The following is an 8,221-nucleotide window of genomic DNA, read 5'->3' as shown; positions in this document are numbered from 1 at the left end:
TTTCTATATTTTAGATAGTCAACTTTAATCTGAGGAACAGCTGGTAAAAATTCATTTCCCACATTGTAGGTTGTCTCTTAGCTTAGTTGGTGGTTTCTCATGCAGTGCAGAAGCTTTTGAAAAAGATGAGACCTCAGTTGTTGATTCTTTGTGTTAGTTCCCATGCTACTGGGGATTTGTTCATAAGGTCCTTTCCTATGCCGATATCTTCAAGAATTATGCCTAACTTATCTTCCAACAAGTTTAGTGTTTCTGTTTTAATATTTAGATCTTTAAGCCACTTGGATTTAGTTCAGTGCACGGTGAAAGATAGTTTTAATGTTTGGCAAGTTGAAATCCAGTTTTTCCAGCACCATTTATTAAAGAGGCTATCTTTCCTCCAGTGAGGGTGTTTGGTTCCTTTGTCAAAGCTGAGGTAGCTGAGCATGTCTGGAGTTATTTCTGCATCTTCTAATCTATTCCACTGATCCTTGGGTCTATTTCTTTGCCAGTACTATGCTGTTTTTGTCACAGTGGCTTTGTAGTATAGTTTCAAGTTGGGGATTGTGATACCCCGACATGTCTCTGTTGCTTAGAATGGCTTTTGCTATTCTAGGTTTCTTTTGATTCCAAATGAATTTTTGGATTGTTTTCTGCAGTTCAGTGAAATACACTGTTGGAATTTCAATAGGGCTTGCATTCAATCTGTGAAGCAGTTTTGGAAGTATGAACATTTTCACTATATTGGTTCTTCCTACCCAGGAACAAGGGTTGTCTTTCCATTTTCTTATATCCTCTTCTATATCTTTTTTCAGAGTGTCATAGTTCTCCTAGATATTGCTTTTTTTGGAGGCTATTGTGAAAGGGACTGTTTGCCTATGAGAGTGACTCTGTTATTTGTGTACAAAAAGGTTATTGATTTTTGTGTGTTGACCTTGTATCCAGCTACTCTACTGAATCTGTCAATTAAGCCTAAAATCTTTTGGTAGAGTTCTTTTGGGTCTTCTATGTAGAGTATGTTATGATTAGAAAATAATGACAGTTTAACTTCTTCCTTTCCTATCTTTATTTCTTTCTCTTGTCTAATTGCTGTGGCTAATGTTTCCAAATCTATATTGAAGAGTATGGTGATAGTGGACATCCTTGTCTTCTTCCTGATTTTAGAGTACACATTTTCAGTTTTTGACCATTTAGTGTGATGTTGGCTGTTGGTTTTGCATAGATAGCCCTTATCAAGTTGAGAGATAAAGATCATCTATTCCAGTTTTCTGCAGAGATTTTTTTTTTTATCATGTATGGGTGTTGAATGCTCTTCAAATGCTTGTCAAATGCTTCTTCCTGCATCTATTGAGGTGCTCATATGGTTTTTGTCCATGATTCTGTTAATATAGTTAATATTACATTTATTGATTTATGTATGTTGAACCATCTTTGTACCCCTGGGATAAATACAATTTGGTCAAGGTGTATGATCTTCTAGATGACCCTGTGCATTCTGTTTGCCAGTATCTTATTGAAGATTTTTGCATCTATGTTCATTAGGGAGATTGGCCTGTAGTTATATTTTTTAATTGGGTCTTTCTCTGGTTTTAGAATCAAAGTAACACTTGCTTCCAGGAATTAATTTGGAAGTATTGCTTCCCTTTCTATTTCATTGAAAAGTTTAAAGAGTAGTGACAATAGTTCTTCTCTAAATGTATTGTATACTTGAGAAGTGAAGCCATCAGGACCTGGGCTTTTCTTTGTTGGTAAATTTTTAATAACATTTTCAATTTCACTGATTATATTTCAGGTGTTTGGAATTTTTTTATCTTCTTTATTCAACTTTGGTAATTCATATGTATGTAAAAACCTGTCCATTTCTTCTGTGTTCTCCATTTTATTAGAATACAGATTCTCAATAGAGGATTGATCCTCTAGATTTCTGCTGAATCTGTTGTGATTTCAACTTTTTCATTCCTAACTGCATGAATTTGAGCCTTTTCTTTCCTTTTTTTGATAAGGTTAGCTAAGGGTTTATCAGTTATATTTATTTTTTGAAAAACTCACTCATCAATTCATTAATTTTTTGTATCTTTCACCTAGTATCCATTGCATTGATTTCTGCTCTGAGCCTTATAATTTCTCCCCCCTTGTGTGAGTTTTGGGTTTGTCTTGATCTTCTTTTTCTAGGAGCTTGAGATTCAGCATTACATTACTTATTTTAGTTCATTCAGTTTTCCTAGTGTGGGCATTCTCTGCTATAAATTTCCCTTATATAACTGCTTTCATTGTGTTCCATAGGTTCCTGTATGTTGTATTGGCATTATCATTTATGTTTTTTTGTTTCGTTGTTTGTTTTGTTTTGTTTTTTCTTGTTTATTTATTTTTGTACCTGGGATCAAACTTGGGACCTTGTGCATGTGAGACAGGCAGCAGAACCACTGAGCTAAACCCCCAGCCCTCATAATTATTTATATGTAAAAACTGTCTAGTTTCTTCTTTAATTTCCTCTGTGACCCATTGGTTGTTCAAGAGAGTATTATTCAATTTCCACGAGTTTGTGAAGTTCTTGAGGTTTCTTATGCTATTGATCTCTAGTTTAATTACACTATGGTCTGATAATATACATGGGATAACTTCTATTACTTTGCATTTAATTAAACATGTTCTATGAGCTAGTATGAGGTCTATTTTGGAGAATGACCCATCTGCAGCCAAAAAGAATGTATATTGTGATTTTGTTGGGTGAACACTCTGTAGACATCTTATTAAGCCCATTTGTTCAAAAGTTTGGTTCAGTTCTAGCATTTGTGTTGAGTTTTTGTGTAGATGATCTGTCTATTTGTGAAAGTGGGGTATGGAGGTCCCCCACTATGATAGTATTAGTGCTTATTTGGTTTTTAATGTCCCTTAATATTTGTTTTGTATAGTTGGGTGCATTAGTATTTGGTGCATATATATTTAGGATTGTCATCTCTTCCTCTTGGATTGTTCACTTTACAAGGATGTAGTGACCTTTGTCTTTCTTAATTAGCTTTGTTTTGCAATTTACTTTGTCTATGACTAAGATAGCTACCCCTGCTTTTTTCTGAATTCTTGTGGTAATACCACCAGAGATCTTACCCAAACGTTCTGAAGAACTACTCAGTGATAGCAAGACAACACCCCAGAGGAAACCAAGCAGCCACACCCAAAAATGGTGTTAAACAGACCTTTATTATCCTGGCCACATGGCCCCTCCAAGCAACGACTTGGAAAGCACCTGAGTCCAGACTACAAGAGGGTTTTATACTTTCTAGATGGGGCAGAGAAGCAAGCAAAATTACAGAAGCAAAATGTGGTGGTTAGAAGAAAGGAACAGAATATAATTTGTATAGGATAAGGCTGTGACAAAGTACAGAGCTGTGGTTAATCTCTATAGGAATGTCATTTTCATGACAAAGTGTAGGGCTATGGTTAATCTTTATGGGAATCATCTATTTCTTTTACCTGGAATGCTTACACTTGGTGTTTGTTCCTGGCCATTTTCCTGAGTAAAACGCTGCCTTTTTAGTGACCTTGGGCCTTGTTCCCTCAAGAGGGTGAGCTTAACCTTTAACTAAGGTGGCATCCATGCTGGCACTTTATGCCTGACACTGTCACATGGAGAACTGTTTTTCATCCTCTAACTTTCAGTCTATGATTTTCTTTTTGAATTAGATGTGTTTCTTTTATATAGCGTATTGTTGGATTTTGCTTCTTAATCCATTCTGCCAGTCTATTTTTTTTTTGATTGGTGAATTGAGACCATTAACATTGATGATTATAACTGATATATATTGATTTATCATAGTTGTGTTATTTTCCTGCTGTTGGCTCTTTTTAATCCCCCCCTTTTAATTTCTTGCCTTGCCTGCTGGATTTGCTCTGTTGGGCCTCATTTTGTTGTAACCTTCATTGTCTTTTTCTAGGATATTTTTTGGAATTGTTTGGAGTGTTGTTTAGTTAGTGTTAAGTATCTGTTAGGCCCTCCTTCACTATTATTTTTGCTCAAAATATTTCTTGGTAAGTGTTACATTTTTCCCTTCAGATGAATAAAGATATTTTAAGTGATCCTCTCAAATGTCCTATGGGATTCTGTTTGGAAATGCATAAAATTTATATATCATTTTGAGAATAATTGACCAATTTATTATATTAAATCTTCTCATCCAGAAACATGCTGTGTCTATGTTCAGTTCTTGTTTTATGTCAGTAAAATGTAGCTAATTCCCAGATGTGTTCCTCTTTTCTTGCTTCACTTATTCTTTTTTTTTTTTTTTGATACCAAGGATCAAACTCAGGACCTGGCACTTGTGAGGCAGGCATGGTGCCACTGAGCTAAATCCCTGGCTATTCTTGAATAATTTATAAGTTTGTTGATACTCAGTTTTTTCCTATTTTTAACTAGGATGCTATTATTAAAAGTGCTATTGATATATTACTGTTTACTTTGTATCTAGAGGTCATTCTAAATTGCCTATTTATACAGGATTTTTTAAATGTCAGTATCTTGAATTTTCACTTATCAGAAGGCAAGAGGTGAATGCTAGCTATTTTATTACCATAATACATAGGGGGAAAAAATTGGGTTTCACAATTGCGGATCTTGAACCCACTCCTGTCTCCACCTCCCATCGCTGAGCTCACAGGTATGTGCCACCAGTGCAGTTAGAACAATGGAGCTGAGGAAATCACTCCTCTCCATCCATTTAAATTTAAACAGCTCCCCAGAGCCACTCCTCCTTCCATTGTCCTGAGAGGGAGAAGCTAATGTAACAAAAACCCAGGAGATCTTTTTTGCCCTAAGGAAGATCAAGAGTTGGATTTCCTGGCCTGAGCTTCAGTCACTTTCATTCCACCCACACCTTAGTAAGAGTTCATGAGTAGGCACTACATCTCATCTTAATGTAATTAATTTTGGCATGAGTGTTACCAGCCCCTGAAATGGCTCCACACATTGTTAATCACATCTAGAGACTCAGTAGTAGGCTCCTGGGCTGAGATACATGTCCTCTAAATTCTGAAAGCCTGATTTGTGGGGGAGGGACTGCTGCATGCTGTATTCTCTGCAGTGCTTTTTGCCTTCCTGTCATCCCAGCACCACTTATCTGTTTGTTCTGTATTTCTGAATACATCATAGATTATAAGCATAGACTTTCCCTGGGCACATTTTCCTGTGATCTTCAATAAATGTAGCTGCTTTTCACTTGCCATCATGTGTGTATTTGCAATTCATTACTCATCAAACACAAGAGCCTGGAATTAATCTGCTCAACTCATCACATGGTAATGACACCATACCTGGCTTCTGAGAGGCCTTTAACATGAAGTGTTTTTCTGGTGTCACTCTTTCTAAAATATCTTCATCCTTCCCTTCACAAGTACTTTTTCTTCAATGATGTCAAATTTGCCTCCACTAATTCCTTTGACTCACATCTAGTCCCTGGAATGGCAGCACTGTCAACATTCCTGCCATCAGCAATTTCTTCTATAACTCCATTTGTGTGTAATTCAAACTTAATTTCCAACATTATTACCTTTTAATTCTTTGTGACATTCATCTATCTTGATCTGTTTTAATGGTCTGTTTCTATAACAGGTCATGGGATAAACCCTGTGAAATAAGGAAGAAACACAATCGTATGCTTTGCTGCCTGTGTGTAAGCTGAAATACAAGTGGACAATGACCATAATATGACCCAGGAGTCTACTCATGGATAATGAATGAGAACGCAAGTGTAGTTCACACACAATGTGATATTATTCAGAAATTTAAAAAGAATGAAGTTTGGATGCATGCTACAATGTGGATAAATCTTGAAACCACCATGCTAAGAAGCCAATACAAAAGTTCACAGCTTGTATTATTATAGACAGCTAAGGTAGTTAGAAAACATTATAAGGCAGTTAGGCAAAGCCAGGCCCTCAGCACAGAAAACAATTGAAACACATTTACGAAAAGGTCAGGATTCAAAAAGAAAGAACCACTAAACCCACATACTTCCCCTAGGGATAAATAGCAGTGATTGATACTATAAATAGATATCAGTCACCTTCATTTGGTGATTAATCAATCAATCACCTTAATCTACTTTTGCTTGCTATGCAACTAGCTTCCCCATTTGATTCCCACTTGATAAATATTACCTAAAGGACTATACATGTTTGTTGATCATAGCTTTGTCCCATCTCATGATTTCCCATTGGATCAATATTACCTAAGGGACTATATTGTAATCTTATTACTTGACTGTACTTTCATCCCACCTTGTACCTTCCTTGCCTCATGGCTTTGCTCAATAAACCAACTTTGAGAAGTAGGGTGAGAGGGCAACCCCCTTTCTGGGTGTCTCCTCCTATCCCTCTCAGGCAGAAGCTGTCTTTCCTTCAATAAGTATTGCTTACTCTTAACCTCTGCTGTTCCTAGAATTTATTCCTCTATTTTAGAGAACAGAAGCTTGTGTTTTGCATATCTAGAGGTTAAGAGTTACATTTCCCTCATTTGGATTATTTTGCTTATTTGGATTACTTGATGTCCTTCCTATATCATATGCAGGTCTTCTACTGACATAATTACACAGAGATGAATTTCCTTTTGTTTTATAGATTCTTACTTTGTGGGGTTTTTTTGCTTCATTGATTCTAACTTTTTGTTTCATAGATTCTGTTTCTTGTCTTTTTAGATACTTTTTTGTTTCATAGATTCTGGCTTTTGTTTCAAAATTGTCTTCAATTTTAGGTTGTATGTCTTAAATTTTTATGAATTACTTGTTTCTATTATGATGAATTGTCCTTTTTTAAAATTACATTTTTCCCATTTTGTATACGTTGCATTTGGACTTAGTTGTTAAAATTGTATTTCTTGCTGTTAGACAACAGTGTTACGGAAATGGTGACGTTACAGCACCACCTAGTGGGTTTTAGTAATAACTACAAATAAATTTAGAATATACTAGACTGGATCTTATTCAATAGTTTTTGTTTTTCTTTAAATTTGTTTTGTTTGGTACAGGGGATGGAACTCAGGACCTTGTCCTCGCAAGACAGGCACGGCACCACTGAGCTAAATCTCTGGCCCTATAGAATGAATCTTTATGAAATCTAGTTTATATTTAAGAAATATACGTCTTTATTAATAATGGGACCCTGTCCACCAGTTAAGAGATAATAGGTCAATGGCCATTTCTTTTTTTCTTTTCTTTTCTTTTTTTCTTTTTTCAGTACCAGGGATCAAACTCAGGACCTTGTCCTTGCGAGGTAGGTGTAACACCACTGAGCTAAATCCCTGGCCCAAGGTTGGTGGCCATTCTTAACAGGTTTCACTGAGATGCTCCTGTTCAATATTTCTCTACACCCTAGAGAAAATTTTGGACCTGTTCTGCTTCAGTTTCCTTTCTGGTGTGGTCTTCCACTGGTGAGAAGGCTTAGATATTGACATTCCCCATTTTTTCATTTATAGGCTGAAACTGACAACTCAGGAGCAAGCTGTCTCAGTAACTGAGAGCATGAGGAAAAAAAGACTTCCTTTCTTGATCTCATTTCTGATCTTTCCCTGCTACTTTACACTTTCCTTATACAGGTATATAAAATTAGAAAGAGAAAGGATTCCTAAAACTACCCCAAACTTCCTAGATCTGTTCTTCATTATTTATGTGTGTAGGGAGGAAAATATCTTCGCTAATAAATTGTGGACTTTAAAACTTTGACGCTAGACTCGTAAAATGCTATGCAGTGATTTGGGGGAATGTTTAAATGGCTTAAACTTCTATTTGGAATTTTTCTCCCTGCTAATGAGTTAGAAAGTCCCCTTAAACTTTTCTCTAACTTGTTGGGAGTTGACTTTAGAATCCCTTGTAGTCAGAGGCCCCTCCCTTCAGGAAGTCAAGCTAAATCAACTTGCAACAACTGTTTTTTCTTACATGGGGGAAAATAGCAATCAGCTAGCAACTTGCATTTGTGTGTTTATATGCTAACTACAATAAAAAGTGGATCTTACCTTTCCTCTTTTCATGTGTGTGCAGAGAACTAATAGATATTCCTTAACTAACCTGTGAATTGTGGTAGCTGGATGATGAACATAAGTTTAACCTGTGAATTTTAGATACTTAGTGATTCTTTTTTTTTTTCTTTTTATTGAGGTTATTGGTACAATCTAGTTATACAAATACAGTTACATTCATCATTGGGATTCTGTGCCTTTATATAATAGGTCTTGATTCTCATTTTTTTCCCTTGTCCC

The sequence above is a fragment of the Fukomys damarensis genome, unplaced genomic scaffold, assembly GCF_012274545.1.
Source record: "Fukomys damarensis isolate Sample0158 unplaced genomic scaffold, DMR_v1.0_HiC HiC_scaffold_16, whole genome shotgun sequence".
NCBI classification, from domain to species: domain Eukaryota; kingdom Metazoa; phylum Chordata; class Mammalia; order Rodentia; family Bathyergidae; genus Fukomys; species Fukomys damarensis.
This window is presented reverse-complemented; position numbering follows the sequence as displayed.